Raw genomic sequence first — 26,635 nt, forward strand, 5'->3', positions numbered from 1 at the left:
ACGAGTGCCAGGTACATGGTAATTTCATACACCAACCCCATGAGTCGTTGCATCCCACAAATATTGCATGGCCGTTTGAAATGTGGGGAATGGACATAGTAGGACCATAAATTTATCCTGGCTGCCACCGATTACTTCTCTAAGTGGGCCGAGCTTATACCATTAAAAGAGGATAAGGGAGAACACGTGGAACAATTCATAAGAACACAACTCATATATCGCTTTGGAGTTCCTTCTCGTATCATGTCTGATAACGGAGGGCCGTTCAAAAATAAACATGTTGATAAGTTATGTTCGAAATTCAAGATAATTCATAACTATTCCACGGCTTATAATCCAGCAGCTAATGGACAAGCAGAAGCTTTTAATAAGACCCTCTGCAAATTGTTAAAGAAAGTCGTGTCAAGAAATAAGCGTGAGTGGCATGAAAAACTTCTTGAGGCCTTGTGGGCTTATAGAACCACGACACGTACACCAACTGAGATGACACCATACTCCCTTGTGTTTGGAGGAGAAGCAGTTCTACCATTAGAAGTACAAATTACTTCACTTGGAGTGGCTATTCAAGAGAAACTTTCGGAAGAGGAGGCCATAAAATTACGCATCGGTGAACTCGAAATCCTTGAGGGGAAACGCCTTCAAGCATTACAAAATTTGGAAGCTTATCAGGCTAGAATGTCTCGTGCCTTTGACAAGCGCGTTAAAAGGAGATCATTCAAGCAAGGAGACCTAGTGCTCGCCGTCATTCGTCCAATGAATGTTACACGACAGATGGGAGGAAAGTTCGAGCCAAAATGGGAGGGTCCCTACATCATAAAAGAGGTCTACTCTAGTGGTGCATACAGGATAATTTCCCCTGACGGCGAGTATTGCCCACCACCGATAAATGGAAAATTCCTTAAGCGCTACTATGCTTGAGTAAAAAAAATGACACTCCATACCCTCATGAGTGTAAACTGGGGCACAAACAAAAAGACTCCAACGACTTACGAGTATAAACTGTGATGGAAAAACAATCGAATCATCATGCTTACTTCATACCCTCATGAGTGTAAACTGGGGCACACAAAAAAAAGATACTCCAACAACTTACGAGTATAAACTGTGATGAAAAAAAGGGATCATCCAAAATACTCCACACCCTTACGAGTATAAACTGGGGCACAAAAAAAACTCCAATGACTTACGAGTATAAACTGTGACGTAAAAAAAGAGGGTAATAAAAAATGTATAAACATCAAGCAGGCTCCAGATTTCATCATAAGCTTAAACGTCGTACAAAAATGGTACGTACATGCATTTATATAAAAAAATAGAATAAAAAATAAGGCTTCAGGCCATACACAACGATAGTGTAAATAAATAAGGATGCTTCAACGTCAAAGCTGGCGTACTAGCACATCATGCATAAAATTCGGAGTTCCCAGGTGAATAAACAAATTACTGCTACATTTGAAGTGAAACTAAGTATTGAGCCTAAAATGATTCAAAGGGAAACGATAAATTGAAACGGCTAAATAAAAAAAACTAAGCGAAGTCTAGGCCTTCTCAAGGAGCTCGCCAGTTCTGCAGGCTGTTCAACAACTGACTTGCTTCAATCTTTAATTTTGCCGTCTTTTGTTCAAATTTAGCAAGCCTTGTACGCTTGCCGGCGTTGGTGTCCTGTAGACTCTTCACCAAGTCCTTCAGTTTAGATTGGTGAGCATTATGTGCTTGTCGGCGCTGTTCCCTCTCTAGTTTAAGCTTCTGCAAACTGGCGGTAGCCTCCTCAAGCTGCACCTTAAGCGCCGCTTCCTGCACCTCCATTTCAGCACACTTCTTGTCTAGGTTAGATAAGTCCCCAATCGCAGCCTTGGAAACTTCATGATCGGACTTAATTTTAAGCTCGACTTCAGCAGCAGCATGTTCATCTCGCTCGGATCCCTTTGTGAGCTCAGTCTGGCCAACCTGCAATTTCTTGGAAAGGTCAATAAGCCCGACCAACATGGCATGCACCTTAGCTACCTCAGGTACTTGCGTGGGCAGCGTCTGAGAAACGCTCTCAAGCATGATGTGTCGCTTGGGATCACCAAGGGTAGAGTCGTTCAGTCCTTCGAGGGCTTGTTTCACCACAGTATCTGTGGCATCTATAAATGTGTCTTTGACAAAGCTGCAGTCCATCTGTGCGCCTTCCCTGATACAACCGTCATTACAGGGTCTTGCGAATGGTAACTTTCTTGTTCGCAACCTAAAAAAATAAGTGAAGAGTCGTGAAAATTTGATGATAATGATGGTTCGTAGATACGGCAAATTAAATAAATGCATAAGTAAATAAACTACCAGGTAAAGTTGACAAGAAATCAAGAGCACTAGGGGTAGGGAGCACAGTTTCAGCCACACCAGGGCTGGAGGGTAGACGACTTGTGCCACACTCGCCAAAGGTACAATCCTCGACGGATAAATCGAAGAGGTCACCAAGGCCATGGTCCTTTTCTCCTGTGAGAACATGGCTAAAATCTTCATCACTAACAAAGTTACTGAATTCAACATCTAAGGACGGACCATCCAATGTTATTGGTTCAGAAAAATTGGATGCTTGGGCCAAATCAAGTTTACGCATCAAAGGCAGCCTTGCTTCCTGTTCCACATGAGACGGTGTAGATTGTCTGCGTCTCTTTCCGCTAGCGGATGGGGTAGTGTCTGAGATATCATTATCCACTGATAGCGGATGAGCGGAGGAGCCCAGCTATGGCATTCTGTTTCAGTACATTACCTCGCCGTAGCTGCAAAAAAAACCAAAAAGATAACTCAAGTTAGTACTAAATAGTACGTGAGACATAATGGAATATGGACACACATGTGTTTGAGCTCACCTCTTTAGACTTCACCGGTTGAGCAGCAACAACATCATTTAAATAATTGTAGAGGACCAGTCTCCATTGATCTGTAATAGGCGTTTTTGCCTTCTCAAGGGACTGAACATGTTGGTCACGGTGCTCCATAGATACTCTCCTCACCACCATAAAATCTTTATCAGACAATGGGCGAGGCCTGATATTGTGTTGTAGTGCACGCTTATTTTTTATCCTTACATCATAAGGGGTCTTCCTAGTCATGTTGCCATTGCAAAGTTGGTCCAGAATGTCGGCGAAAGGCTTTAGAAATTTTTTCCACCAATTAGCCCATGCTACAGAGGAGTTCCCAACTCGATCATCGTCAGGAAAATAGTGGAATTCTTCAGGGGCCAAGGATAATAGGTGTGACCAAAAAGCATAGGCAATTCCAATTTCGTCTTGAGTATACAGGCTCGCTAGAGGAGAAAAGGGTACAACTTGGTCAAGACGAAACTGTCGTTCCACTCGATCCGGGTGATATGGTTCAGCTATACACACATCGGCGGTGATAGTACCACGCCTCCACGGCAGCATGCCTCGACGAATAGAAATTAAGAAAGCCCTCTTGGGTTTGAACACACCTTCCATAGTGAGAGAATAGGAGTTCCAAACAATATTCTTAGAGTCACCGAGGAAAGTTGTGCCTCTTTAGGAGTAAAATGACGTGGCGTCTTAAACATGGTGTTCACCATATTAGGTTGTACCGCCAAAATTCTGAAGCTCAGGAAATTTGGCGTTTTTGCTCTGTTTCCATAGGGTTTCTTGAGGTACACGCCCATCCATCCAGCAAGGTAGTGAACCGGCCAAATCCTATGTATGAATGAGGGGCCAATCGGATGAGTACAAATCCGCCGAAGTGAGTAATAAAGGGAGCAAAGAGCAGGTGGGCCCAAAGAGATGCGTCGTCCTAGGGAAATCCATGCCGCCATCACTAATACCCCAGGGCGAATATATGGCCCACCACCAACAACGACGTAGCGGCAAAGCCATATGGCAAGGAAAGCCGCGGTGTACACGCGCTAGTCTTCTAAGCTCTTGGTAGCAAAGGAGTTTACTCCACTATTGTGAAAGAAATCACACCATTCCTTGAAACCTACTTTGCCACCCACAGCAAGCTTGGTCCAAATTTCTAGGAGCCGAGGCAGGAAGTTGGGGTACAAAAGAGTCGAAGGATCCAACTCATCAGCTAGGGGAACATATTCTTCATAAGGTTCACCATCAAGGGGCAACCCCGCAATCTGATGCATATCAAGAAGTGTGACTGTACGCTCGCCAGACGAGAACAAAAACGTGTTGGTGTTGGGAGAAGGGGAGACAAAATAGTCGCCTAAAGAGCAATAAATGGCTCCATAGACATAATCCACACCTTCCTCACTCCCCTTCAGATGGGTATGCTATTTCTTCAAGACATTAGTACCCCATTCAAGATACCCAAGAGGCATTGGAGCTAATTCAACCTCATGATTCTTCCAGCCTAAACCTTTGGATATCATATGTGTCCCAAGGGTTGAAGCTTCATCAAGTCTGGGCCCAGGTGCAGGAGGTTGATAACAACGAGCTGAGAAAGATGGCCCTGCCGTCCATCCACGTGGTCCAAGCTCAGGATGGCCGTGTGGTACGCCTAACTTCGTAATCACTGGATTGGCTAGCTCACTAGTATCAGGTTCAAATAGGTGTTTTTTGGCCAACTGTGATAAAGGCATTCTACATGATTCAGACGAAGATGGTGTCGTGGCTTCCTCCATCTATATGCAAGGAAAATATGCATGTCGATATACGTATGAAATTACAGGAAGTTAAGAATAGTACATGAAAGTGCAAGATTAAATATCATACCAAGGTGGAAGAGATGATCCCGAGGTACGCAGTCTGCAACGAGAGATAGTATCTACAATAAAAAACATTTCAATATTTGAATTTGATGCATAAAAAAAAGGGAATATGAGAAACACGAAACAGGCGCGCCTGATTGAAAATATTCCTCATCCCCCAAAAAACAGTAACATCGCCGTCGAACGACGGACCAAGCCCATATATAGGCTTGCCAGAACACCGACGGTGATCGAGTCATCAAACTCATACATATATGGCAAATAAAAAAAAATCACCGTCGAACGACGGACCAAGCCCATATATAGGCTTGCCGGAACGCCGCCGGTGATCGAAAATCACTGTCGAACGACAGACCAAGCCCATATATATGCTTTCCGGAACGCCGACGGTGATCGAGTCATCAAACTCATACATATATGGCAAATAAAAAAACCACTGTCGAACGACGGACCAAGCCCATATATAGGCTTGCCCGAACGCCGACGATGATCAAATCATCAAACTCATACATATATGGCAAATAAAAAAAATCACCGTCGAACGACGGACCAAGCCCATATATAGGCTTGTCGGAACGCCGACGATGATCGAATCATCAAACTCATACATATATGGCAAATAAAAAAAATCATCACCGTCGAACGACGGACCAAGCCCATATATAGGCTTGCCGGAACACCGACGGTGATCGAAAATCACCGTCGAACGACGGACCAAGCCCATATATATGCTTGCCGGAACGCCGACGGTGATCGAGTCATCAAACTCATATATATATATATATGGCAAATATAAAAAATCACCGTCGAACGCCGGACCAAGCCCATATATAGGCTTGCCGGAACGCCGACGATGATCAAATCATCAAACTCATACATATATGGCAATAAAAAAATCACCGTCGAACGACGGACCAAGTCCACATATAGGCTTCTCGGAACGCCGACAGTGAGCGATTCATTATTTCATGCATATATAAAAAAATCACGAGTTGAACGACGGACCAAGCCTAAATAGCCTTCCCGGAATGCCAAATGCGAGATCAAAATTCCGATGAACAAGTAGATATGGATCAAAAACATCCGGCAACTAGGACCATATATATCAACTCACAAGATATAGGGCCTTGTACAACTCTGCATGCGTTCAAAGCGTTATATCCTGGACACTTCTAGTAATGGGAGAGATGCACAACAAACAAACGTAATCAGATAATTTGGAAAAGCAGATTACCTAAGAAAGATTCGATCCAAACCGTATCCTAGTGTCCCTGTCTCTCTGCACCTATATGATGAGAAAATGGAATAGTGATTAAAAGCAGCACCCAAGATGTTAAAGGATAGATCGTTCCTTGATAATGACAGGATAAAAAGGAGGCATACCGAAGCTGGACGAATCAACACTTGCCTAAGCGGAAGTGCATCTCATGAGGGATTGAGAAAATAGTCTGCCACAACGGAAACAGTCCGCCAATCAGACAAACGAAATCTAGATGCAACAACGCAAGGGAAACAGAAGGCCGAGGCACCTGGGATTACGGCCGGCCGGATGGAATTAGACCTCGTCTCCAACGTCTTCTAGTTGGTCCAAGAAAAAGAGAAGAAAGAGGCTGGCGTTTAAGAGAGTTGAGGGAGTCTGTTAGCCGGATGACGTTTGTTGGCCGGATAGCCTCGAGTGTGTCCTGGTTTCTAGCTCCCACGGTTGCGGAATAGACTAGCACCATGTGGGGTAAAAAAAAGGGAAAGAGTTGCATATCCACACGTAGCTGGTATACGATTGACTAAAATCATAAACCCATATACTCAAAGAAAGCGCTTTAAACAAAATATGTATAGCCAAGTTTCGAGCACTGGGCCCGAGTCAAAAAAAAAAATTCGAACCCAGACCTCGAGGGGCATATGTTGACATAAATTTTGACCAAGATAAAATAAAATCCATGACCCACATAAAATATATATTCAAAACGGCAAAAATCCGTTTTATAATGAGAAGGATCACTTAAAAAATATAATCAATATCTCAAAGTGACGATAGACAAAATAGGCGTCTGATATTTATTTTTTTGTCGACAGTGCACACATTAAACTGACAATTTTAAAATACGACGAAACTCGTCAAGTTTTGAAGAAAATATGGAGAGCACATGGCTCGCACACATGCGCGCTGCTACTAACGGCGAAAATAAAAAAAATTGTCATGAGGGATGCTAATATCGCCAAAATGGCGACTATATGATAAATGTTCGACTTTGTTCCATCGGCAAAATGAAATATTTAAACAACGCATAAAAAATATTGTCCCGATGAAATATACGCAGTATACTTGGTCAAATATTCATCTGATTATAGACCTTGAGTTGCATAAAAAAATTAGCGTGCACACCCTAAATTTTAATAAGCCATTAGTAGCTAATCATGCTTAGCCCATAAAAAAGGCCACAAATGCATAGCCGTACTCTCCATAAAGTTGACATGCATGCATGCAAACAGTGTGGGGAAGGCCCACATGTTACTTAAAAAGAAAAAGTGCTAGCCCATAATGACTAATCACGTAATGGAGCTAGCTATTGGTCAACCTTACGTGGATCAATTAGTAATCAATGGAATAAAAAAAGAAAACAGCCCACGTTCTCACGTTCCGCACGATCACACGATATGAGACGTGGGTGGGCGCGCCCTACAGCCAACGAGCGCTGCTCCTTTCTAGCCACTATAAATACCAGGCAGATGCACTGCTCTAGGGTCGGTCCTGGATTCGTTTTCTTCCCAGTACTAAATCTCTCTCACATACAACATATACAGAAAAGGAAGGAGGACGCAGGAGACTTGCTTGCTGAGGTTTGAAGGTGAGATTCATGGCTCTTCCCTAGCCCCTGATTTGGCCATTGTGGTACAGATCAGGGAGCTTTCTTCTTCCCCCTCTCTTAAAACTCTAGCCCTTAGTTCGGCCATCGTGGTACAAATCAAGGAGCATGTTTCATCTCTCTAAAATTCTAGCCCTTGGTTCGGCCATCGTGGTACAAATCAAGGAGAATGTTTCATCTCTCCAAAATTCTCGTCCTTAGTCCGGCCATCGTGGTACAAATCAAGGAGCATGTTTCATCTCTCTAAAATTCTAGCCCTTGGTTCGGCCATCGTGGTACAAAATAAGGAGAATGTTTCATCTCTCCAAAATTCTCGTCCTTAGTCCGGCCGTCGTGGTACAGACTAAGGTGCATGTTTAATCCATCTCAAATTTTTGTCCTTGGTTCGGCCATCGCGGTACAAACCAAGGGACATGTTATATACACCCCAAATTGTTGCCTTTGGTTCGGCCATCATGGTACAAATCAAGGAGCATGATATATCTATCCCAAACTTTCGCCTTCGGCTCGGCCATCGCGGTACGAGTCAAGGAACATGCATAGTTCTTGTAAGCACGGTTCCTTTAAAAGTTGCATGTGCTTCGTCCTATTGATCTCCGTCTTGGTTCGGTCCCTTTAGCAATACAATCCAAGATGAACGCTTCGTTCCTTGATTTGGTCTCTATACATGGATACAAATCAAGAGAGTGTCATAGGTGCAAAAACCTCATAAAAAGTTGACTTAATTTGGTCATCATAAAAATAATGGATATGACTAAGTTGGAATGAAATCACGAATATGCTAAACTGAATTTGTTCTTGGCCGGTTACGCTACGGACCTTATGTGTCGCGTTAGTTGTAATACGAACAAGAATATACAAAATATTCCTTCACTTGGTTACGCTACACGAGGGCATTATCTTAATGCTACTTAGTGTTAGTAGTACTACGAGCAGGGCAAGACTTAATTAAAAAATGTGTTCACGATACACACCTAGAAACCAAAATCATGAAAGATGAATTATAAAACATGTTGCATCATAAAAATCAATCTTACTTGGTTACGCTACACGCGGACATTATCTTAATGCTACGCGCTGTTAGTAGTAATACAAGTAAGACAAATCTAAATAAAACATCAATGCCACATATTTTGGACAAAGTCATATAAAGGATATTGCAAACATGCTCCAATGCTATAAGAGCCTAAACTATTAGCATCGTCATAAATGGATATCACAAACTCACTTTACTTGGGTTACGCTACACACGAGCGCCAATGAAATGACGCTATGTGGAGTTAGTGCTAATACCATGTAAGGTACAAACATAAACAAAAATGATAGATGTCATATAACTCATGCAACCATAATGGCTCCATAAACCTTTGCTTGGTTACGCTGCATGCGGGCATTATCTTAGTGCCACGCGGTGTTAGTAGTAATACAGGTAAAGCAGAACTTAATAAAAAATAAGTTCACTCCACATCCACATATGCATACAAAATTCATGCAAAATACATGATAAGGCATATTTCATGTAGCCCACATAGGCTTTAAACAAATAAAAAATATCATAAACAAACTCCATTCGGGTCAAGCTATACGTGTGTGTCATATCATTGCACCGCGTGGTTAGTTTTGATACCGTGTGAAGTCAATGTCAACAAAATATGGCACATATCATATGCACTATAATAAGCATCAAAATTGTGTCAGAAAGCTTTAGTCCATTACGCTACACACGGGCACCATATCAGTGTCGTGCGGTGATAGTAGTAATGTGATGATGCAAAACTTATTAAAATTGGCATGTCACATGTATCCATGCCACCAAAACCAAAGATGTCGTATAAAATTCCCAAAGAAAAATATATACGTATCCTATATGCCAAACGTAGGATAAAACTAAGCCTAGTCAAAAGCAACCTTCATTCTGCACCATCATATAAATGAGGTTGACCACAATTAAACATGTTAGGAAAATATATACTCCAACATATCAAGCATGGAATTATGGAGAAGTACTTGCATGAAAGCAAACTTCAAGTACCCAAGCAGGAGTGCATCGACGATCGCGAGGAGGAATTTTCTTGTAGCATATTGTAATAGGAATGTGTTGCAATCTTATGTAATAGATATTTTGGAATTCTTAATCAGGGGTTTTCTCTTCGGAGATGTAATTAACAGAATTTTTATGTAATGTAAGAGTTCTGGAAATAAATTACTTGCAATGTTTGATCCTATTTTTATTGTATGCATCTACGTATTTAAATTATTAACTCTGTATCAATGACGTGGACGCGTGTCTCACGCCCGCCATTTTCCCGTCATCCCTCAGTCCCTTTGTCGCTCTGGTGTGGCCTCCTAACGTAGAGTTTTGACTCTTCTCTTCTCAAATTTCATGAAAAAAATTAGGATCACGCGGGTATCTTGGAATCGTTCCAATGGTTTTGTGATGAGAACATTGTTCTTGGTGCCTCCTGACATTTAGGGGTTATGGCAGTGTCTCGGGGAGTTGAGCTCCGAGGTGTTGTCATCACAATTTTATCGTTGTAGTTCTGGAATACTTGAGTTCGCCGACATCAAAAATCTACTTTATGCAGTTTTTGGTGAGATAACCTCGACGCCACCCAGTACTGGGCCGGGAGTTTGGGAGTATTGCCATAACTCCTATAATGAATGCTTTTCGAAGGTTGAGGTAAATGATTTTCGAAGGTTTCTTGGTTATGTGTTGAAGGATGGATACAGCTGGATGTAGGATTTGCTAGTTTAGGGTGAGATATTATGCTTCCCCTGTATCCCCAACACCTGATTGTATAACCAGAAAGTTTCGGGAGTTTTATAGGTGGGAATTTATGTAGCTCTAGTATTTCTTCCCGCGGGTATTTGGTTTGTGATTGGGTAATCCTTACCAATTATTTGTTCATATCCGTACCTTGTTGATTTTATTAATCTACCTGTTGTCTAAGTGGCTTCTCAACTTATGGAAGTGTGATGATTTACTTTGGAATTCATTCGTTCATTCTTGTTCGAATGTTAAGGCAACATGTTGCAATTTTAATCCATTGATTCAGCTTGAATATATGTCTTTCAAGATGCTAATGGATGTCAACCTCTTCAGGATGGCTCCTCCAACGCGTCAGAATCCGGAACCTCCGCCACCACCTCCACCTCCGGAGGCATGGCAAGCTGTCATGGCCACCACCAACGCCAACACTCAGATACTTTTGCAACTCTTGCAAGAGCGCAATCAAGGAAATCAAGGCCAAGGCAACAATCAAGCTCAGTTTGCTACCCTCAATCAGTTCCTCGCAAACCAGTCAAAGTCCTTCAGTAACTGTGTCGAGCCCACAGACGCCGACGACTGGCTCGTGGATATCTGCAAACATTTTGAGTGTAGCAATGTCAGGCCTGATGACTTTGTCAAGTTTCTTCATTTCAACTCAAAGACCAAGCTGCTGAGTGGTATGAACAATACAGAGATTCCACAGGAGGTCATGTGATTACCTGGTATGATTTCCGCTGAGACTTCAAAGCTCACCACATTCCTCAAAGTGTTGTTGACAGTAAGCGCGAGGAGTTCCGCAATATCAAGCAAGGCAGCATGTCTGTTTACCAATACAACATCCTGTTTCAGAGGATCGCTCGCTTCGCTAAGCAAGACGTCCCTGATGAGAAGAGCATGATTTATCAATTCAGAGGTGGCCTCAGAGAAGATCTGCAACTAGCTCTCGTGCTTTTTGAGCCGACCAAGTATGATGAATTCTACAACATGGCATTAAAGCAAGAAGCTGCTCAACTCAAGTGCGATGCTTCTAAGAAGAGAGTCAGGGATGCAACTCAATCGTCTTCTTCAACTCAAGTGGCATCTAAGCAACAGAAGTTCTGGTTGCCTCCTCATCCTCCGTTCCGTCAGCCTTATCATAAGAAGAGTAAAGGTGGCAAAGGATCTTCCCACCCACCCAACCCAGGCTATCAGAACAAAGCTCCGTCTCATGCTCCAAGGTCAATTGCTCCCTATCACCGTCCGCTCTCAGAGGTTACCTGCAACAAGTGTCAGCGGAAAGGGCACTATGCAAACAAATGCTTCAACCAAAGGCGCCTTTCGCCTCCTCCTCCTGTGAGATCTGCCAGCAACGCAGTGGTCAAGCATAATCCCAAGCATGACAAGGTCAACATGATGAACATAGCTCAGGCAGAGGACTCTTCAGAAGTGATCATGGGTAACCTTCTAGTTAACTCCATTCCTGCCAAAGTTCTCTTTGATACTGGTGCATCGCATTATTTTGTTTCAAAACCTTTTGCATCAAAGTATGAGTGTGATTATCAAGAATTTCCTAGAACTTTATCAATTGTGTCCCCGGGCAAGGAAATGTCAGCTAATATTTGCGTCCCGGATGTTTCTATTGAGATGGACGACTACAAATTTCTGGCTTCTCCAATTGTTCTTGGTGACTCGGATATTGATCTAATTCTCGGGATGGACTGGCTTTCTAAGCACAAGGCTAAACTTGATTGTGCTGCCAGGCATATTCAATTGACACACTCGTCTGAGGATGTGATCATCTATGCCGCTCGTGATGAAACCATTCGGTTGTTTTCTCTCAATGAGAAGGGTGAGTTGAATGCCATCTCTTAGATTCCAGTCGTTTGTGAATATCAAGACGTCCTTCCAGAAGAGCTTCCAGGAATGCCTCCTCACTGGCCAGTTGAATTCGTCATCGATCTTGAGCCTGGCACGGAACCTATTTGCAAACGTCCTTACAAGCTTGGACCAAAGGAATTGAAAGAATTGAAGAAACAACTCGATGAACAAGAGCGTCTGGGTCTGATCAGACCGAGTTCTTCTCCATGGGGTTGTGGTGTTCTTTTTGTCGAGAAGAAGGATGCATGGACCGACTTTGTGTCGACCACCGCCCATTGAACAAGAAGACAATAAAGAACAAGTACCCACTTCCAAATATCAATGAGCTTTTCGAACAACTCAAAGGTGCTCAAGTTTTCTCCAAGCTTGACCTCCATATGGGTTATCATCAGATTCGCATTCGTGAACAAGATATCCCCAAGATAGCATTCAGAACAAGCTATGGTTCTTATGAATATACTATCATGTCTTTCGTCCTTGTCAATGCTCCTCCAATGTTCTCTCGCATGATGAACTTCATCTTCAACCCTTACACAAATGATTTCGCCTTGGTGTATCTCCATGATATTTTGGTCTTTTCTAAGAACAAGGAAGATCATGCCAAGCACTTGAGATTGGTGCTGGACAAACTCAGAGAACATCAATTCTATGCGAAGTTTTAAAGTGCGAGTTTTGGATCGATGAGGTTCTCTACCTTGGGCATATAATCTCCGCCAAAGGCATAGCTGTTAATCCTGAGAAGGTGTCTGCAATTGTGAATTGGGAACCGCCTCAGAATGTGAAGCAGCTCCGCAGTTTCCTTGGGCTTGCAAGCTATTGTCGAAGATTCGTTGAGAATTTCTTTAAGATTGCAAAGCCTCTTTCCAACCTTCTCCAGAAGCACGTCAAGTATGTCTGGATGCCTGAATGTGACATCGCCTTCAACACCCTCAAAGAGAAGTTAGTCGCAGCTCGTGTTTTTGACTCCTCCTGATGAATCCAAACCATTCGAAGTTTCCTGTGATGTCTCCCTGCAAGGTCTCGGTGTTGTGTTAATGCAAGAGAAGAAAGTTATGGCCTATACCTCTCGCCAGTTGAAGCCCAACGAAAAGAACTACACCACTCATGACCTCGAGCTGGCGGTAGTTGTCCATGCTCTTTTAACATGGAGACATCTCTTATTGGGAAGGAAAGTGGACATCTTCACTGATCATAAGAGCCTCAAGTACATCTTCACTCAACCCAACCTCAACCTCAGGCAGACTCTTGGGTCTAAATGCTTCAAGAGTATAATCCGAGTATTGAATATACTCCAGGCAAGGCCAATGTCATTGCAGACGCGTTGAGCAGGAAGGCTTACTGCAACAGCTTAATTCTCAAGCCCTTCCAACCGGAACTTTCTGAAGCTTTCCGCAAGCTTAATCTCCAAGTTGTTCCTCAAGGATTTCTGGCAAACCTCCAAGTCTCTCCTATGTTGGAAGATCAAATTTTTGAGGCACAACTTCTTGATGCAATGGTGAAGAAGGTGAAAAATGGGATTGCCAATTGCCAACCCAAGTACAAGTGCTATCGCCTTGATTAGAAAGATACTCTATTCTTCGAGGATCGAATTGTGGTTCCTAAGGGTGATCTACGTAAAGTCATTATGAATGAGGCTCACAATTCCCTCCTATCCATTCATCCTGGAAGTACAAAGATGTACCATGACCTCAAGCAGTCGTATTGGTGGACTCGAATGAAGCGCGAAATTGCTTAGTTCATGAATGAATGTGATGTCTGCAGAAGAGTGAAAGCAGAACACTAACGGCTAGCTGATCTCCTCCAACCTCTTGCCATTCCAGAATGGAAGTTTGACCATATTGAGATGGACTTCGTGACTGGTTTTCCCAAGTCCAAGCGTGGCAATGATGCTATCTTTATTGTCATCGACAAGCTTACTAAAGTGGCTCATTTCCTTCCCTAGGAGGAGAACCCTGGATGGGGGCGCAGCCCCTCCCCTCCCCCTATATATCGGGGGATTTTGGGGCTGCCAGAGACATGACTCTCCCTCTCTCTTGACGCAGCCCTACACATCTCCCTCCTTGTCTCTCACAGTGCTTGGTGAAGCCCTGCTGGAGTGCCACGCTCCTCCACCACCACCACGCCGTCGTTCTGTTGCTAGACGGAGTCTTCCCCAACCTCTCCCTCTCTCCTTGCTGGATCAAGGCACGGGTGACATCACCGGGCTGCACGTGTGTTGAACGCGGAGGCACCGTTGTTCGGTGCTTGGATAGGATTCGACCGTGATCTGAATCACTTCGTGTATGACTCCACCGACCGCATTCTTGCAACGTTTCCGTTTTGCGATCTTCAAGGGTATGAATATGCACTCCCCTCTCTCTCGTTGCTAGTCTCTCCATAGATTGATCTTGGTGATGTGAAGAAATTTTTTAATTTCTGCAACGATCCCCAACACGGCTTTCGAAAGTTTAAGCCCTACAGGGGCGTCCCTCTCTCACGATCAACAAAGGATATTCCTTCTCCCGGAACAACCCGATCAGACTCGGAATCCCGGTTACAAGATGTTTAGACAATTGTAAAACAAGACCAGCAAGACTGCCCGAATGTGCCGACAAATCCTGATAGGAGCTGCACATATCTCGTTCTCAGGGCACACCAGATGAACACTACGTACAGCTAAAACCAGCCCTCAGGTTTCCTCAGGTGGCGCTGCAAGTGGTTCTAGGTTGGACCAACACTCGGAGGAGAACTGGCCCGGGGGGTAAAATAAGATGACCCTCGGGCTCCGAAAACCCAAGGGAAAAAGGCTTAGGTTGTTAGGCAAATGTAAAACCAAGGTTGGGCCTTGCTCGAGGAGTTTTATTCAAACGAACTGTCGAGGGGGTCCCATAACCCCAACCGCTTTAGAAACGCAAAATCAAGGAACATAACACCAGTATGACGGAAACTAGGGCGGCAAGAGTGGAACAAAACACCAGCCATAAGGCCGAGCCTTCCACCCTTTACCAAGTATATAGATGCATTAATTAAACAATAGATATAGTGACATCCCAACATATCCATGTTCCAACAAGGAGCAAACTTCACCTGCAACTAGCAACGCTATAAGAAGGGCTGAGCAAAAGCGGTAACTTAGCCAAACAACGGTTTTCTAGGATGGTTGAAAAAGGTTAGAGGCTATCATGGAAATTTGGGAGGCTTGATAAACAAGTGGTAGGTAGCGCGACATAGTGATAGAGAGAACATCTAGCAAGTAAAGATAGAAGTGATATCGAGGGTATGGTCATCTTGCCTGAGACCCCGCAAGGAGAACGAGTCTGTGAAGAAGACAAACGGATGGAGCCGAACGAATACTCACAACTCCGGAACAAAACCGAAGCTAACGAGAGAAGCAACCTGGAAAGAAGCAAGCAACATAGTAAACAACCATCACATAAACTATTAAATGTTGTTAAACATGGCAAGACGTTAAGCATATGAAAACTACACATTTAAGCAAGTTTAAATGAGGCCGGAAACAACAACAACAATTCCGGAAAATCCTCATATGCATATTTTGAATTAGCTACTGTTCTGCCCTAAACATAATTCTAGAGTTGTTAAACATGCAAAGTAAGTACACCATGTTAATCTATGCATTTTTCTGCCCCATTTACATATAAAGTTTATTTAAATCCGAGCTACGGTTATTTAGTTATGAAATAAATCATTTTAGCATGGCATATGAGCAAATTTAATCAAACATCACGTTTAAACATTTTAAACATGGATGGAAGTTGCAAATTATGAACCTAGACAAAATTATAACCATTTTACATGTTTACATCATTTTAATCTGATGCACTATTTGTGAGTTATTAAATGCATGGAGTTTAGGGGCTATTCTGCAAATCTGTTTTTTCTGTGGATAATAGGTAAAATCGCAAACAGGGAAAAAACTACACTGGGACGAATCTAGCTGGCCCAACAATGCACAGGACAGGGGCTGGGCGCGTGCTCACCCATGGGCCTTGGCCCGGCCGATGGAGAGAGGCCGAAAAGGGGCGCGCTGGGCCGGCCTGCCTATGGCCCACGCAGGCGCTGGAGCTGGGCCAGGGGCGCTGCATCTGGGCCTGGTGCGGCCTCGGTCAACGCAGGCAGGAGGGCGTGGCGAGGCTACCCTAAATGAGGCAGGACGACGACGGTGGTTTAGCGCGACTCCGGCGAGGTCCAAGGCGCGGGACGGGTGGATCCGAAGTGGTAGAGGCCGGATCTGGCTCCAGGGACCCATTCCCAGCGACAACGAGGGCTGGTGAAGCTCTAACGAGCTCTAGGCCCTCTCTGGCTAGAGCGGTGGCGACGGGTCCCTGTGGGGAAAAGGAGGGAGCGAGGTGACGGGGGACCGAGGGGAGGAAGGAGGAGAAGGGCCGCGGCGGCGCACTGCTCACCGGCGGCGGGGATCCGGCGTGGCGGGGTTCTGGTGAGGCGGCGGCGATGCTAGGCGCTAGAGGCGCTGCTTGGGAGCCGGGCAGCGCGAGCAGGGAGGCTCGGGGCAACTCGCAGCGCTTGGCCCGGTTTGCCCAGCGGCAGGCCGCGGATGGGCCTCGGGCGGGCCTGGCGGCGGAGTGGAGGGGCTGGGGACAAATGGCGGCAGGGGAGTGGTGGAGGGCGGCCCTGGGGATGAGTTGGCGCGCGCTGGTTTGCTGAAGGGGCGTGGCGGCGCTGCCAAGTGGTGGGTGATGAAGCTATGTACCTAGGGTAGGGTCATGGATCTTTCCGACATACCCTCCCCAAGGACATCTCTACAAAGAATCAGAAGCAGTCGAAGAGAAACCATCATCCACTCGACCATGAAGATGTGCTCACTCGACCACCTTGAAGACACTCGACCACCTTGAAGACATTCGACCACCAGAGGATGAGAAGCCATCCACTCTGTAATGGTCAGGACATAAACCGTAGCTTTATGGACATTTACACCACTTTATTGCAGACGTTACCAGTAACGCTCCTCCTTTATGTACATTGAATCCTATGTAACGGAGGAGAGCTGGGGTCCTGGCGCACTCTATATAAGCCACCCCCCTCCTCTGGGACAAGGGTTCGCACTTTCTGTAATTCACACACATATATATTCAGTCGACCACTCCAGGGCTCCGAGACGTAGGGCTGTTACTTCCTCCCAGAAGGGCCTGAACTCGTAAACTCATGTATACAACTCCTCCATAGCTAGGATCTTGCCTCTACATTCCTACCCCCCTATTCTACTGTCAGTCTTAGAACCACGACAGTTGGCGCCCACCTTGGGGCAGGTGTCTTAGCGACTTATTGGAGAAGTTGCAATTTTTCCGATCCCCTTCATCATGGTTCCAGGCGGAGATTTGGCTGAGGGCCGCGAGATCTGTCTCGGCGCACTCGTGTTTGTCGCCGACGACTCCGCTTGGCTTTAGGAGGCACCACTCGACGCCGACGCGCCCCCTGCCCGCGGGGCGGTGCATTTTCGCGCGTGCGTCCGCGGCGTCCTCCTGTGGCAACCGTCGACCCAATACCAGTTGACTCTAGCAGCTTTCCCCCTCCCTGCGACCTGCCGGAGCAAGCGCACCGGTCGATCGAGGCTTCAGCGGTGGGTGAAGCATGCGGTGGCCCGCCAATCGGCCACCCCTCAAGTCACGACAATCGAGCCCGACGAATCTCTCTACGGCCTGTTCGATCTGTCGACTGGCTCCGTAGAGACCGCATCCGAGTGCGGCAGCAGTGACTCAGCGGCGGAAGTCCTGATGGTTAATGGACCACGCAGTCCTCCTGGCTTCAACCGTGAAGACGGAGGTGACGGGAACGGCGATCCGTCGCACGTTCAGGAGGAGTACCGCCCCGAACCTCTCTCTTCGCAGTAGAGGGAAGAACTTCATCGCCGGAACATGGATGCCCTGCATACTCCTATAGTTGGAGAAACCCCCGAGGCCCAGGCCTTGGAGCAGGCGCGCTTGGCCAATCTGGCTGAGCGCACTCGACTGGAGAACCTCCAGCGCGCACTCGACGATCGCGCTCGACAACGTGCTCCTGAGGCCAGTCGACGCCAACTTTTTCCACCTCCAACTCAGGTATACCGAACCCTGATCCAGAATCTAGCTGCTGCTGCCCGGATAGCGGAGTCGATCCAACCCTCCCAGTCAGAAGCTGGTCGAGGTCTGGTGCAGATCTGAGCCTTGCTCCGGGTGGCGGGAGAGCAGAATACGGTTGTATCTCAGTCGCGGGATAGGATCCACAGCAGATCCGTGATGGAAGACACAGTTCAGTCGGCCCATAGCCTAAGATCGCCTCCGAGGCGTGAGGGACGTGGGGATCGACGAGATCAGTACAGAAACCGAGAGCAGTATGATCGCTGAGTCGATCGTGATGATCGCCGTCGAGTGCCAATGCCTCCCCCGAGGAGCGGGTCGTACGTGCCTTGGCAGCATGAAGACAGACGCCCTCACAGTGTTGGACGAGGTATTCCAATCGATCCCAAGGAGCCAGCTTTGATGCGAGATCTATTCATGTTGGGGATATTACTACTGGGCGTAAACCGGCCTATCTGGGCCGGGTTAACTTCATTAGTAGTTAAGTATGTTAAAGCCCATGAAGGTAGATGAGGGCTCAAGACCCATAATCGGTTGAGAGCCTGTAGCCATAAACCGGTGTCAATATGTAACTTGTATTGTAAGCTAGGAATAAGTAGAGACCAAACCGGACACATCTATGAGCCGGTGTTGGGACTCTGTAAACCGACGGGCGTCACCCATGTATATAACGGGACGACCCGGCGGCGGTTCAAGGACGACAGACAACAACTCGAGACAAAGGCGAAGCTTGTTTGCTCCCTAGTTATCGAAACACCCATCAATTCCATCACAACTAGACGTAGGCTTTTACATTCATCGAAGGGGCCGAACTAGTATAAACTCTCTTGCGTCCTTGTGTCCGTTTTAACCCCTTCAAGCTAACCCGTCGCGATGGCTCCACGACTAAGTCCTTTCTCTAGGACATCTGCCGTGACAAAACCACGATAGTTGGCGCCCACCGTGGGGCTATTGCACGATGGTTTCCGGTTCTTGGAGGGCCGCTTTGAAGGACTCGAGGGCTACGCTGTAGGCCGGATGACTAAGAGTCATCGCGGCAAGCTCTACATCGACGACGCAGGCTGGGTCCCCGAGGCCGGCTCAATTGAGTACGGGTACCGAGTCCCCTTTGGTAGCATTCATGTTTTCATTGGCAAGATCGGTGAACCGGGCCCTGAGCCGGACATCTGCACCGACCTCGTCGAGACGGCTCAGCGTGCGCAATCCGCCCGGGTTAAACCGGCCATGAAGCGTGCCTTCGTGGGAGTGATCCATGGAGGAAGTTATGAGGATGGATCGGAGTTTCGCGGGGCGACTGTCGTTTGTTCCGGTGACGAATCTTCGACCGGAGAAACCGAATCTCTTTATCATCTACAAGATGGCCGGATTGAGAGCTGTTCCGATGGCGACAGTATTGCGGACCCCTCTGTCTGCCTAACCGGGTTGGAATATTCATGACCGGAACACAAGCAGCGCTTCATTCTTTGACAGCCGCGGCAATGATCTCCGGTTCAGCAGCGGTGACGGCTGCCGGGGCAGGAGGCCCTGTGCGCCCGCCGGCTCAGGTTCTATCAGAACTATTTGATGCGTTGGCTGTGCTTATGGCGGAAGTTAATCTGCCAGATCAGGACATTCACAACACGGAGATTGCAAAGGTAAAGGAACAAATCACCCAGGCCAAGACGGATCTGGCGGCTGAGGACACCAGGATGGCCGCAGAGCGGGCCGCTTTAGACGCACAGGCCTACAGGCTTATGTTGGACCAGAGAGCGTCGCATGAAGTTATGAGGAGGAAACATTGATCCCGCTTACCTCCGGTTTTCGAGGCCAGAGACCTTTTCAACACTCCAGGACCAAGAGCCGGCAATCCGCTGGAGGGGAACCGGGCAGAAGCCCCTGGGACCGGTGCACCAGTTCAGCCTCGTCAGATGGACCCGCCTCGTCAAAACACCGTTATACCTCAGGATGCTTTAACACCTCCGGGTCACTACTCCAACCCAATGGACAATCTTGTTGCCGCTGCTGCACGGCTGGAGGCCATTCCAATTGAAGGTGACTCGCCGCAGGCAGTAGAGACGCGACGGGTCAAGGAACTTCTGAGGATAGCTTTGGCCCAACAGGAAGCGTACTCGTACAGCCGCGACTGGATCCACTCGACCCCCCGTCCATGCCGGAGCTATAGAAGACATATGGATGAACCAGCAGTGTCGAGTAATGAACGACGTGGAGCACCCCGTGGCAACAACCCGACGGGTGGTGCTGATGACGCTCAGGAAGTGGTGAACTGGGCCCGAGCGTGCAGGGAGGCCAAGTTAGCCGCACAGCATCAGGCTCGGCAGCTCACGCCGGTTCGTCCAACCATCTCGATCGAACCTGGTGTTACTTCTAGTTCTTTGGGGGTGCCTTGCCTTATCCCCGCTTTACGCAACGTGCGCCTGCCCAAGGATTTCAAAGGCCCGCGCAAGGTACCAAATTACACGGCAGATCAACCTCCAGAGACATGGGTGGAGAGCTATGAGATGGCCATGGAGATGCTTGATGTGGATGACACGGCGTGTGCGAAATACTTCACCATGATGCTTGAAGGAACGGCCCGTACTTGGTTAAAAAGCTTGCCAGCTAATTCTATCAGTTCATGGGCCCAATTACGAGCCCGGTTTACCAGCAATTTCAAGGATACCTATAAACAGCCTATGTCGATAGTGGACTTAGCTGCATGCGTCCAGGAGGAAGGAGAATCAACGACTCATTGGGTGCGCCGGGTTTCACAAGTGTTGCACTCCTCAGACCGCATCAACGCTGACACCGCAGTATTAACCCTGGAAGGCAACTGCCGGTTTGGGCCCCTGAAGTTGAAATTGGGACGGATGAAGCGTCATTGCACCGACATGGGGACCCTCATGGCCGCTTTGGTAAAATATGCTGATTCTGATAGTACCAAGGATCCCGAATCTAATGATGACAAGACAGGGAAAGGGAAGAAGAATAGCAGCTCAAAAGGTCAGCAGCATCACTGGGTAGGCAATGGCGGAGGAGGCAAGCGTAAAGCGGATGGTAACATGGATTTTGTGGCTAATACCAACGCACAGGACAATGGCCAACGACGCAAGGGTAGGCCAAAAAATCGTAGTGGAGCGCCCAACCCTAACCCAAACCGCCTAAACTTCTGCTAAGCCAGCCCTGTCCAAGACATGGGATGAAGGAGGAGCCAGCAAACCACCTTTGGAAGGATTGCTTTATTATGCAGGAGTTCAAATTTTTTAATAATTTCCGGTATGATCACGGATCTGGCGGTGGCTTAGGGTCCGGGCTGGGTTACAGTGGAGGAAGTTCCGGTTCAGGATTTAATGGTAATCCGGGCGGACATAATGGTCAAAATAGTCAGAACAACTAGGGTGGTTACAACCAACAGCAGCAACAGTCAGGTTACCAGAGCAACCCAAAGCAGTTGAGTAGTGGGCAGTACCATGTCTTTACCACTAGCTTGGACAACCGAGACTGGAAGGTTCAGAGGCGGGCAGTCAACTCTGTTGAACCGGCCATACCCCGTTATCTACGTTGGTCTGAACAACCAATCATATGGAGCAGAGAGGATCACCCACCCCAGGTCGATAATCCGGGTCAGTTGGCTCTGGTGGTGGCGCCTCAGGTGGGAGGTTATAAGTTCACCAAGGTGCTCATGGATGGAGGGAGCAGCATTAACATCCTGTACTATGAGACCTTCCGTCGTATGGGACTAACAGATAAAAATCTCAAACCGTCTAATACAGTATTCCATGGTGTAGTGCCTGGCAGATCAGCATATCCCGTTGGTAAGATAGCTCTCTAAGTGGCCTTTGGGGATGATCATGATTCCAGGTTGGAGACATTGACGTTTGAAGTGGTGAAAATCCAAAGTCCATATCATGCCCTGTTTGGGCGACCGGCATACGCCAAGTTTATGGCTCGGCCCTGTTATGTGTATTTGCAGCTCAAGATGCCGGGTCACAAGGGGACAATAACGGTTCACGGAAGCCGCAAAATCGCTTTGGAATGCGAGGAAGGAGATGCGGCTTATGCAGAGTCGGTTTGTGCCACCGAGGAGTTGAAGTACTATAAAGACAATGTTGATCCGGCGGACATGACTCCGTTGAAGAAGCCAACTAAGGAGCATGATCCGGCCCTGTAGTTCAAATCGGCAGCAGAAACTAAGCTTCTTGACTTCGTACCTGGCGATTCGTCCAAGCAGTTCAGCATCAGTGCCAACTTGGATCCGAAATAGGAAAGCGCGCTCATCGAGTTCATCCGTGAGAATCGGGACATTTTTGCATGGAAGCCCTCCAACATGCCAGGTGTACCGAGGCAACTCGTTGAGCACACACTTAATGTGGATCCTCAATATAAACCGGTGAAACAGTTCCTCCGCCGGTTTAACGAAGAAAGACGCAAGGCGATTGGAGAAGAGGTAGCCAGGCTCTTAGCAGCTGGCTTTATTGTTGAAGTTTTTCACCCCGAGTGGCTTGCCAATCCGGTGCTGGTCCTCAAGAAAAACGGCACCTGGCGCATGTGTGTGGATTACACAGATCTTAATAAAGCTTGTCCAGCAGATCCTTTTGCCCTCCCCCGTATTGATCAAATTATTGATGCCATGGCGGGTTGTGAGCGTTTAAGTTTTTTGGATGCGTATTCTGGCTATCATCAGATCAAAATGGCAGTTAATGACCAGGAGAAGACATCATTTATAACTCCCTTTGGAGCCTTCTGCTATGTGTATATGCCCTTCGGGCTCAAGAGTGCCCAGGCAACTTACCAACGGTGTGTACAAAATTGTCTTCACAAGCAGATTGGCTGTAACATACATGCTTACGTGGATGATATCATGGTTAAATCCAGGGAGAAGGAGACTCTGATTGATGATTTGAAGGGAACCTTTGATAACCTGAGAACATACAAGATGATGCTTAATCTGGACAAGTGTGTCTTTGGTGTACCGGTGGGCAAGCTATTGGGTTTTCTAGTGTCCAACAGGGGAATTGAGGCTAATCCGGAGAAGATCATGGCTATCACCTCACTGGCTAAACCGAAGTGTATCAACGATGTTCAACGCCTGGCAGGCCGGATTGCTGTGCTAAGCCGGTTTATCAGTCGCCTGGGTGAGAAGGCAATCCCTTTGTATCAGATGTTGAAAAAGATGGATCAGTTTATCTGGAGTTCTGCTGCTAATGAAGCATTTGAGGACTTAAAGCGGCAATTTGCCAATCCGCCTATGCTCGCCGCTCCTGTTGACAAGGAGCCGTTACTGCTATATGTTGCTGCTAATGTTCGGGCGGTCAGCGTAGCTATTGTGGTGGAGCGAAAAGAGGCAGGTAAGGAGCATCTGGTTCAACGTCCGGTCTATTATATCAGCGAGGTGCTCATTGAGTCCAAGCAAAGGTATCCGCATTGGCAGAAGCTGATGTATGGAGTTTTTATGGCAAGCCGGAAGCTTAAACAATATTTCCAAGGGCACTCAATTACGGTAGTCAGTTCTGCTCCTTTGGGAGATATCATCCAGAACCGGGAAGCAACTGGCCGGATTGCAAAGTGGGCCATAGAGCTGGGGCCGTACGGTTTGAAGTATGTGCCTCGGACAGCGGTTAAGTCTCAAGCACTTGTTGATTTCATCAATGATTGGACGGAAATGCAAGCACCTGAAGAAAAGCCGGATCATACGTATTGGACCATCCATTTTGACGGATCTAGACAGTTGGAAGGCTCGGGGGCTGGAGTCGTATTAACTTCCCCACGAGGAGATAAGTTTTGTTATGTTCTCCGTTTAATGTTCCCTTGTACTAACAATGCAGCTGAGTATGAAGCCTTGCTCCATGGTCTCCGGATGGCTAAGGAGATGAATCTAAGTCGAGTTAAGTGCTTCAGTGACTCGGACCTTGTGGCTCAGCAAGTGTCTGGCACTTGGGATTCCAAGGACCCACTCATGGCAGCATATCGTCGTGAGGTGGATATTGTTGCAGGTTATTTCAGAGGCTATCAGGTGGACCTTGTGGACCGGTGGAAAAATGAAGCGGCGGACGCTTTAAGCCGGCTGGGCTCTCAGCGCAAACCGGTCCCGCCTAATGTTTTCCTGGATGTGCTGCACAACCCGTCGGTGAAGATCCCTGGTGAAGAGGATTTGGCTATTCCTAATCCGGAGGCTCAATTGGTGGCAGTTCTTCATGTTATTCCGGATTGGACGCTTCCTTACCTGGCGTACAAGAACCGGGGCGAGTTGCCAGAGGATGAGATTCTGGCCCGGCAGATAATCCGGCGATCCAAGTCCATGGCTATCATCAACGGCGAGTTGCATCATTGCAGTGTATCAGGAGCTTTTCGACGTTGCGTGTCTCCTGAAGAAGGCCGGGAAATTTTGCGTGAGATCCACAAAGGAGATTGTGGTCACCACGCCGGTTCAAAGTCTCTGGTGGCTAAAGCGTTTCGCCATGGCTTCTATTGGCTAACTGCTCATGCTGATGCGGAGGATCTGGTCAGACGATGTGATGGTTGCCAAAGGTTTTCAAGACGTGCTCATGTACCGGCTCAAGAATTGAGAATGATTCCAATTACTTGGCCGTTTGCGACTTGGGGGATGGATATGGTTGGGCCTTTCAAAAGGTCCAAAGATAAGAAGACCCACCTCCTGGTGGCGGTTGACAAGTTTACAAAGTGGGTGGAGGCAGAACCTGTTAGCAAGTGTGATGCGGCCACGACGGTTCAGTTCATCAAAAAGGTGATTTTCCGGTTTGGCTTTCCGCACAGTATTATCACAGATAATGGTACCAATTTGTCCAAAGGTACTATGAAGGAGTTCTACGAACGGGAGCACATCCGGCTCGACGTTTCATCAGTGGCACATCCATAGTCCAATGGTCAAGCAGAAAGAGCTAATCAAGAGATCTTGAGAGGCATCAAGCCCCGGCTCATGGTTCCTTTGCAGAGAACGCCGGGTTGTTGGGTAGAAGAATTACCATCTGTGTTATGGAGCATCAATACAACACCCAACAGATCAATAGGATACACACCGTTCTTCATGGTTTATGGAGCGGAGGCGGTTCTCCCCAGTGATATCCGTCATGATTCACCTCGTGTCACGGCTTATATTGAAGCGGACAACGAGACAGCACGGCAAGATGCTTTGGACCGGTTGGATGAAGAGCGTGACATCGCAGCCGCCCGATCGGCGATTTACCAGCAGGATCTTCGTCGTTATCACAGTCGCCGGGTCAGAACCAGAGCCTTTCAGGAAGGAGATTTGGTGCTTCGGCTCATCCAAGATCAGACCGATATGCATAAGCTATCCCCACCTTGGGAGGGGCCTTTCGTGGTCAACAAGAATCTGCACAACAGGTCGTACTATCTGATCGATATTCGAGAACATAAGGACTCACGTACATCAGAGGAGGAGACTAACAGGCCGTGGAATATAGCTCATCTTCGGCCTTACTATACCTGAGCCATTGGCTATACTTATGTACATATTAAGACAATGTATATATTATGATTAAATATAATAAACCGGAACCTCAGCTAAAGCGGGGTATCTGTTTCTTTTACATCATGTGAGGTTACATGGAGTTGCTCTAAAGCGGCCTCTGGTTTACCCCTTGAGTTCGCTTTGCTAAAAGCATCATGTTATATCACTTGGAGGATTGGTCATGTCCGAACCAATACCATGCCTCTTGATAGGCGAGAGCCACTAGATCACTTGGGGACTTGGTCATGTCTGAACCAGTCATGCCTTGATCAGCCTAAGGCCACAGAATCACTTGGGGGCTTGGTCGAACCCGAACCATGACCACGCCATTTGGTCGGCATAAATGCCACAGAATCACTTGGGGACCTGGCTGACTAGAACCATAGTTACACCTAACGGGAGCTTGGTCGTGTTTGGCCATGGTAACGCCATTTGATCAGCTTAAATAAATCTTTTTTGGCAAACGTTTTTGTCGTTGCTTTTGCTTCACACTTTTCTTTAAAGGGGGGTTTTTGCTTTCCATTGTGTTTTTTAAACCGACAAAGTTTTTTAACCAATCAATTGACGGAACATAGTTCACGTCAATCCGGAGACTATTTGTCCGGTTTGATCCTTGTTGTTAACATCCTTTTATGGAGTAACACGGTGTTTATTATAACCCGGCACGGTTTACATGGTAACCAGCGTCATATATATATACAGGAGCTGTTATTTCCTCCAACAGTGTGGGTTTGCAAAACTCCGCTTCAAGGTTGGCCAAGCCAACTTCACACTCAACGATGGCAGGTATTATGTATCTCAAAAATTTGATCATATACTTAAAATTTTATTTTGGATGTTTTGATTTCATATATACAGACATCATATTCCGCCTGACGGTACAACCGCGGTGGCACT

The 26,635-nt window shown here is 46.9% G+C and overlaps 2 pseudogenes across 1 annotated transcript; both read right to left on the minus strand.

Annotated features, from left to right (window-relative positions):
* Positions 1-1,372: 1,372 nt before the first annotated feature.
* LOC147975801 (uncharacterized) lies at positions 1,373-2,189 on the minus strand (annotated as a pseudogene).
* Positions 2,190-2,349: 160 nt separating this feature from the next.
* On the minus strand, positions 2,350-6,355 carry LOC147975802 (uncharacterized; annotated as a pseudogene). The gene is made up of 5 exons (XR_015602077.1): positions 6,235-6,355; positions 6,089-6,153; positions 5,940-5,990; positions 2,853-4,761; positions 2,350-2,762 (listed from the first exon to the last, which is right to left on the minus strand). The product of XR_015602077.1 is annotated as an uncharacterized LOC147975802 (transcript).
* Positions 6,356-26,635: the final 20,280 nt, after the last annotated feature.

The sequence above is a fragment of the Triticum urartu genome, chromosome 4A (genome assembly GCF_056163025.1).
Source record: "Triticum urartu cultivar PI428250 chromosome 4A, HENAU_Tu73, whole genome shotgun sequence".
Taxonomy (NCBI): Eukaryota; Viridiplantae; Streptophyta; class Magnoliopsida; order Poales; family Poaceae; genus Triticum; species Triticum urartu.